This window comes from Eptatretus burgeri, chromosome 1 (assembly GCF_056783735.1).
Source record: "Eptatretus burgeri isolate ZD-2024b chromosome 1, Ebu_testis_v1, whole genome shotgun sequence".
NCBI classification, from domain to species: domain Eukaryota; kingdom Metazoa; phylum Chordata; class Myxini; order Myxiniformes; family Myxinidae; genus Eptatretus; species Eptatretus burgeri.
The window spans coordinates 38,681,577-38,689,076 of record NC_140961.1 but is presented as its reverse complement, the minus strand read 5'-3'; the positions used below and the strand labels follow the sequence as shown (position 1 = coordinate 38,689,076).

At 42.5% G+C, this 7,500-nt stretch overlaps 2 protein-coding genes across 4 annotated transcripts in view; both read right to left on the bottom strand.

Annotated features, from left to right (window-relative positions):
- The window catches only part of LOC147034285 (uncharacterized), a 5,737-nt gene extending 2,645 nt beyond the window's left edge, over nucleotides 1-3,092 (bottom strand). Inside the window, exon 1 of the mRNA XM_085880074.1 lies at nucleotides 1-3,092. This exon is cut by the window's left edge and continues 2,645 nt beyond it. The gene's annotated coding sequence lies outside the window, so the exon portion shown is untranslated.
- LOC147034284 (ribosomal protein S6 kinase alpha-3) overlaps nucleotides 1-7,500 on the bottom strand; it is a 344,798-nt gene that overhangs the window by 144,287 nt on the left and 193,011 nt on the right. The window lies entirely within an intron of this gene.

Below are 7,500 nucleotides of genomic sequence, written 5' to 3'. Positions count from 1 at the left end.
TCGTTTTTCCCTTGTACCTCCTTTGATTGTGAGTGCACGATAGTCGTCTCATACTATGTCTACTCGTGTCGATCGTTTCAAGTCGTGGCGAACTCTTGGGCAGAATACCTTGTCAAAATATGAATCAAAGGTCTTGCCTTGGATATTTGTACCAGGAAGGGAGTGTATCAGTACTCCACCGTCAATAACAACAAAGTCGTAAACATCTGGTGCAGTTTGCTCATCAGCAGAAATAATACTGCTTTTACTGGTTTTCATGATGTATACAATCAAATCTGACTAAGTACAAGAGTTGAGGGACCCTTCTGACGATAATGCAGGTGGGTATGGTGAAGATTCATGACGAAAAAACTCCTCCAAATCACCCCCACGGCTGTCCAGTGCTACAAAAGCTTGTCCATAGAGCTCCGCATGACGTTTGAAGTGCTGCATTCTAAGTTTAGCTGCAGTCGTCTTCTGTGTTTTCTTCTCATGAAACAACAGTAACTTGTTTTGTTTGATAGGTGCTGTCAGAAGTGTGTCATTTGAGTCCAGCACATTCTTCCTAAAGTTGTCATACTGCTCTTGTCCCATAGACTCGAAATTACAGACAGATACAGCTGCAGTCACAGACTCACATACCTTGTTGTCTAATGCAACCAGATCTTCGCTGTGCTCCTCAAAAGGACTCCCCTTGCTCAGCAACACCTCTATCAGATCTTTGACATGGCATTGAAATCGGTGCTGAGAAGCACATCCTTCCTCATGATGAGGGAGTTGTTCATCATCATCGTTGTCTTTTACACCAGTAAAGTCCTCAACGACACGGCTGATTTCCAGACCTGTCACGATCCAGCGTTCCAGCATCTCGGGGTTCTCTGTGAGACCAATAATGCCACCGACTCCTTTTACCCTTTTGTTTGCTTGCTCATGTGCTTGATCAATTGGTAAGGATGAGAAACGCCGATTGCTTCGAGTTATTGTCTAGTGTCCCATTTCAAACTCAACCTGAATGCTATCTGGGAGATCTTCCAAGTCTCGGATAAGGATTGGAACCCATCTGGCATAATTCTGGTGATCGAGAGCAAAGAACAGAGGGACAAGCTTCCGCAGGGTAGTGACCATGAGTTCGAACTTCTGTTCCCGATGTGCTCGGATGAACATGAGAATGATCTGTTGGTACTTGTGTACGAGTAGCCAGAATTGGAACGTTGGGCTCTCTTGAGAAGTTAGCACGACCCATTCCTCAAGGGCCATCTCTGTTCCACTGTCCTTGTAGGCTCGTTTCAGAAGGGTGTCGAGTACCACAACAGTAACTTGATGAGCATATCTTATTCTCATTGCATTGGACGCTTTCAGAAAAGATGTGGCTGCTGCTTCCGTCTTCACTAGCCAAGCTTCTTTGAGGGCTTCAGGCCATCCAGACCCATGCAGAAGGTCTCCCATGGTGCTCCACAAAGCCATTTCAATGTGGAGTCCACCTAGCATGATCACAAACTTGTCTTCCCCAAAGATGTCCGGGAAGGTCCACGGCATTAATTTTTGCAAGATCATAGAGTGGTTGGTCCACAACCAATACAGGTATTTGGTGTGGGTTGAGGTGGTCAGTTGTTTTTTCCACCAGCTCCATTCCATGTCGAATCATTTCTGGAGTGGCTGCTTTCTCATGGAATAGTAGCAGGAGGGCTTCAATGCCTTCTTCGGGTTGTCCAACAGCATCTAATTGAGCAGCATGGAATAAGACAACATTGTTGGTGTGTCCTTTTCTGCATCAGAATCCTCATATAGGATGTCATGTACTGCAGTCATCCATGCCTGTTCGTGCTGTTTCTCCTCGTTGAATGTACTCATTGCTGCTGGATGCACATCCTTTACCGGAGGTTGGGTGACAAGATTCCTATCCATAGGTGGTACAAACGTATATGAACGAGGCAGGATGGGTCCACTGCTGCCTATTGGTGTTTTGTAAGAAGTGATTCGTAGACATGTTTGATCTAACCCAGGGTGCTGTGATAAAGGGAACTGAAAAATTGAAATCCCAGTTCCATGGAAGGAAGAGCTGGCAGTGCGTGATGTAGGATTGTGATCCAAGTTATCCAGGACAGACTATATCACCGTTATTCCTCGTTTGATCTGCAACAGCCTGTGCAAAGCTAACTTCAGTGGTGAGGACTTTCTTATATGACACGCTCAGAGCATATTTGTGTAGTTGTTCTACAAGCTTCTTACTTCTTGTTTGGGAATGCAATTTGAGGGCCAGGAATACTGCAAGGGGAGGCTCGCAACTCAATTTCGCAGAAAGAGAAGTCATATTTGACATCGCAACTTGACTCACAGAGAGGATCTTCCTGGAATTCTCTTGTTCGGTGATGATTTGGGTCCTTCGAGGAGTTGCTGGAAGAAATACTTCATACGCTGTGGAACAGATGATTGTTCGCAACCATTGGGAAATGAACCTTCAAACTTGAATGGTGTGTCATGATCCAAAACAGCTTTACGGAGAATCGATGCTGCCATATTAGTAGTGTACGTGCTTCCTCGTCTGGTGTTTGAGTTGCATCTGAAATGATCTTTCGAGCCGTTTTTGAACAAACAAGGAAAACTCGATTTCGTACATCCTTCTCTTCCGTCAAATTCGGGAAGTGTTCAAGAACTGTTTCTTTTAGGCATGTCCGGTTCACAGCTTTCTGGATTCCATGTAGTTCCAATCTCTCTGTTATCATATCTGTCAGATCTTGCAATGCAAAGAATCTGCGACCTCCAGAGACTTCTTCCTTTATGAATTGGAGCAATTCATTTTCTGTTGTGGCTTCAAGGTTTTCACTAAGTGTCTTGTTTACAAAGTGCAACGGAACGGCGGTTGAACTGTGTGCAATAATTCCTGTGATACTTTGCTTCGATGGCTACCAGATCACCTTCTGCCATGAGTACCACGACACGGTCTTCTCCGAGTGCAACTGCCTTGCTGTGTATCTGTGGGGTGAGTTCGACTTTCTGGAAAGAATGGTCTGTTGCATTTGTTTCATCACCACAGAAGAGACAGTACGATTTACCACTGTGCTGGTCCGTAGGGATCTTTTTCATGCTGGAGGAGGTCCTTCATAATGACGCTTTTTTGCATGGTCAAGTGCAGATGTCCTGTAAAGCTGACGACAGGATTTGTGCCAGGATGCACGATTCTTGTGCATGGACTCTGCATCTGGAATTTCTACGTCTGGATGTGGAGCAACACCAATTGCTCTGAATTGACTTACAAGGCTGGTAATTTCTATGTAAGCTCCCTCTCTACATCTAGCCACGCGATTTGTGGCTGATCGTATATGTATGTATATATATATATATATATATATATATATATATATATATATATATATATATATATATATATATATATATATATATATATATATATATATATATACACAGTGCTCCCTCGCTATATTGCGGTTCACTTTTCGCGGTTTCACTTCATCGCGGGTTTTATTTTAATTATTTAAAATTAAAATTTATTATTTTAATTATTTTTAAGTAAAATATACTAAAAAAATAACATTATAAAATAGTAAAAAACAAATTAAAGTAAAAAATATATATGTACATTATTAAAAGAATATTAAATCGAAATTTAAATAAAACTACGTAGTGGCGTAGCGGGCTTGTACTAAAAACAGAGACGCTACCGTATGGAAAACGGAGTACAACTGCGGCTGCTTCTGCCCAGGTGAGATAGTACTCGGCACGCTATTGGCTGATGGTTGGGAGGCGGCCAATCAGAGCATGGTGTTTTGTATTCCAGACGCTGAATGGCTCAGTGACAGCAGCATCTGTGGCGCTGTTGTCCCGTGTAGAAGCATCCCGCATCTCGCCTCGTCCATTTCGGCTTCACATCTCGCTGCGTGTAGTGTTTTACGTTAAAGTTTGAACTTTATTTCAATCCCTGCAATGCCACCCAAGCGTCCTGCATCTTCTAAGTCTTCTAAGGCTTCTAAGTCTTCTGAACCTGAATCCAAGCGCTCAAGGAAGACTCTAACCATCGTCGAAAAGGTGAAACTTCTCGACATGCTTAAGGAAGGGAGAACGTACACGGCGTAGGGCGCCACTTTGGCCTCAATGAATCTACGGTACGTTATATTAAGAAGGACCAGAAGAATATAAGACCGACGGCAGCTGTTTCTTTCAATAAAACTGCCAAGAGGTTTCAATAAAATTTCAATGTTTTTAAAATTATTTTGGTCTTAGGCTTTGCAGCCCCATGAAGTCACATTTCCAATGAAAATTTTTTAATTTTTTTTTTAAATAACTGATTAAATGTGTGTGGGGAAGGTTAATAAGAGTGTGTGGATGCTGTATCATGGTTTAAAATACGTTTAAAATGTGTTTAAATATATTTAAATAATTAAATAAATATGTGGTTTCGACTTCGCGGATTTTCACCTATCGCGGGTGGGTTTGGAACACATTAACCGCGATAGGTGAGGGAGCACCATATATATATATATATATATATATATATATATTTATTGTTACGGAAATGGCCCTTATTGGACTACTAAATATAGGATTAGCTCAGTTCCCCCATTGAATGCATGTATAGATAGGTTGTTTGGTAAAAGGGACGTTATATGTGTGTCGGGAGGTGGAAGAGACTGTTTTTATGTTCGTACAGTGGTGGTGAAACAAGGGCTCCCTCTTATTCCTACCCCATCCCGGGATAGGCCCCTCCCAGTCAGCTGAGGGGGTGTGGCTTCGAGAGAGGGTGTGGCTCGAGGGAGGAAGTTACGCAAAGGGGGAGGGTTTCGGTCGGTTTCACCAAGAGAGGCGTGCTCGTGGAACGAAAAGAGAAAACGAGGACCTCAGGTTCAGGTCCAATTTGGGAGATGTGCAAAACTGCAGTCGGTTGAGAGGGTGCTCGTGTGTCAAAGCGAGAGAAATGAAGGCTTCGTAAAAAGAGTGCTGTGTGTGAAGAACAGTCGGATTCTCAAGGCGTGCTCGGAGTTGCTTCGAGGCGAGCGAACGAAGGCTTCTTAAAAAGGTTCGGTGCGTGGAAACAGTCGCTCTCGAGGCACGCACGTGTTTTGGAAGCGAGCGAACGAAGGAGGGACAGTGTGGAATCTGCCGGTACAAAAACGGCAGTCGGCTTTGAGAGGCTGCCTGCACGTGGAGTCGATGAGCGATTCGTATGGGGAGGTGATCGACAGGTTCGGCTTGCGTCTGGCCGCGGAGCCTCCGTACTTACTCACCTCACGGCTTGACACGTTTGTCGATCCGCCCGCGGAGCTCGGTCCCTCAACTTGGGCCTTGTCTGGAGAACAGGCCAGGCCTGGATTTGTATGCTGAACCATGAGAGAGATCAGCTGAGCCCTATCGTCGACCTTACGTGGGGTCAGAGCGCGCGGAGACCGCGTGTGGTGCGAAGGGAGCAAGAGTACGACGCCTCCATTTCGCCATGCGGCACGTTCGAGCGGGAGCTCAAATCCGTGGACATCCGCCTGTTACGAGCGACATTCGTGCTTTTGACACTGTCCTGTTGTCCATGAGACATCACCAAGTACTCTGTCTAGTCTTGCATGTATGCTGTCTGTCTTTGTCTGCACGTGTTGTACAAGGCATATTTCGGTAGCGACCCCCTCGAAACCTGTAGACCGTAGTTCCCTAGCTAAGAACGGGTTGATGATTGTTAATAAAACCATTGTCATTAATTTTGCTTGTGTTGTGATCCCCGATGTTCCCCAATAAATCTGGTTAATTCGGATGAAGTTGCCGCTATGGATTAATTTGTGTCGCGTCGAGGAACGATCCGTTTGATTGGCATATAAAACCAAAATGGTTACAGACTGGCAGAAAACGCTCGGCATCTGACACAACTAGTCTGTAACCAGGGGTTCTATTTCCCCAACTGGCAAGGTACAAGGATTACATTGGTATCGCGATTGAAGGCGCATGACCCGAGGCCTGTGCTGAGCCGGCCGGCGTTATAAACCCTGGAGACGGTGGTGGTGAGGGTGGCGCCTTGGACCGGGTGAGAATCCCACAACCCCGGATCCGCAATGATATATATATATATATATATATATATACATATATACATATATACATACATATATATATATATATATATATATATACATATATACATACATATATATATATATATATACATATATATATATATATATATATATACATATATATATATATATATATATATATATATATATATATACATATATATATATATATATACATACATATATATATATATATATATATATATATATATATATATACATATATATATATATATATATATACATATATATATATATATATATATATATATATATATGTATATGTATATATAGATATACACATCCATATATATTTGTTTATATGATCTGAGTTTTGTCATGGAGCTGACAGACAGAGATGCACATACTCAAAACAAGACTGTTCGACGAGAGAAACACAGCCACTTAGCTTAGGAGGAGTGCTGTTACCAGCGACGTCATGACAATGGCGCCGTCTTTTTACCACACACAGCGGAGCATTTCATTGATCAGCAGGAATTTCCACCTCCTCATGTGTGCCAACCGATGAGTATTATCCATGTTTTATAGTTTTTAATGCTGAATGTCGAGTTAGGAAGCAGCACGTACAATTTTTCATCTTTGATACAATTCTGGCTGAGGTTTGAACCGCTGACCTCACAGACTAAGCGGGTGTGCTAACAATTACGCCAACGAGTCTGGAAAAGTCTGCTGTTTTGTTTGGTTCAAAAAAAAAAACACCTGGAGGAAAGTTAAATGTTGGTCAATGAACCTATGTGAATTTAGTGTGCATATGTATGTATTTTGATTTGTGTCATTTCCTTTTGGCCTTGGACTGGGTATAGCTTGTTTTTATGTTAGCATTTATCCACAATGATCCTGTTAAAAGGACCTCCCCTTGGCTATAGATGTTGGAAATGATGGATGACTGTTGGGGGGGGAAAACCCACAGTGCATTTTCCTTTTTAGTGCAGCAGTCAAATCCAGAAAGTGATGTTGGACCACTTGCTTTACAACTATCACCATGTGAGATCTGGCCACACTGGTTTGTACGACAACACCCAAAGTACAATTCTCTTATTTTGTGTCACATGGTGTTTCGTTATTGAAATTGGTTCCAATTTTATTCTTCTTCTAGTATCATCTGCTCTGAATTGCTGGAAGGTTGCTTGAGATGTCTGCAATTGCAAGATAAATAATAACCGAACAAAAGATGGGGTCCAGTCTGTCATGAGTCGAGCTGAGACTGCAAAGACAGTATGATCTTTATGAAGATACCGAACCATAAAGAGAGATGGGTTGATTCTCACTTTCCAATGCAAGCTATCACATCACAAAAGTTGTCGAGCAAGGTCCACCAATAAGACAGAAAAGTCAGAACAAACTCGACAATGATTTGTCATCTAAATCTCAGCTCAAAATATTCAGAAGGGAGAATGCTTGCACCTTCAACATGAGCAAGCATTGCTTTGTT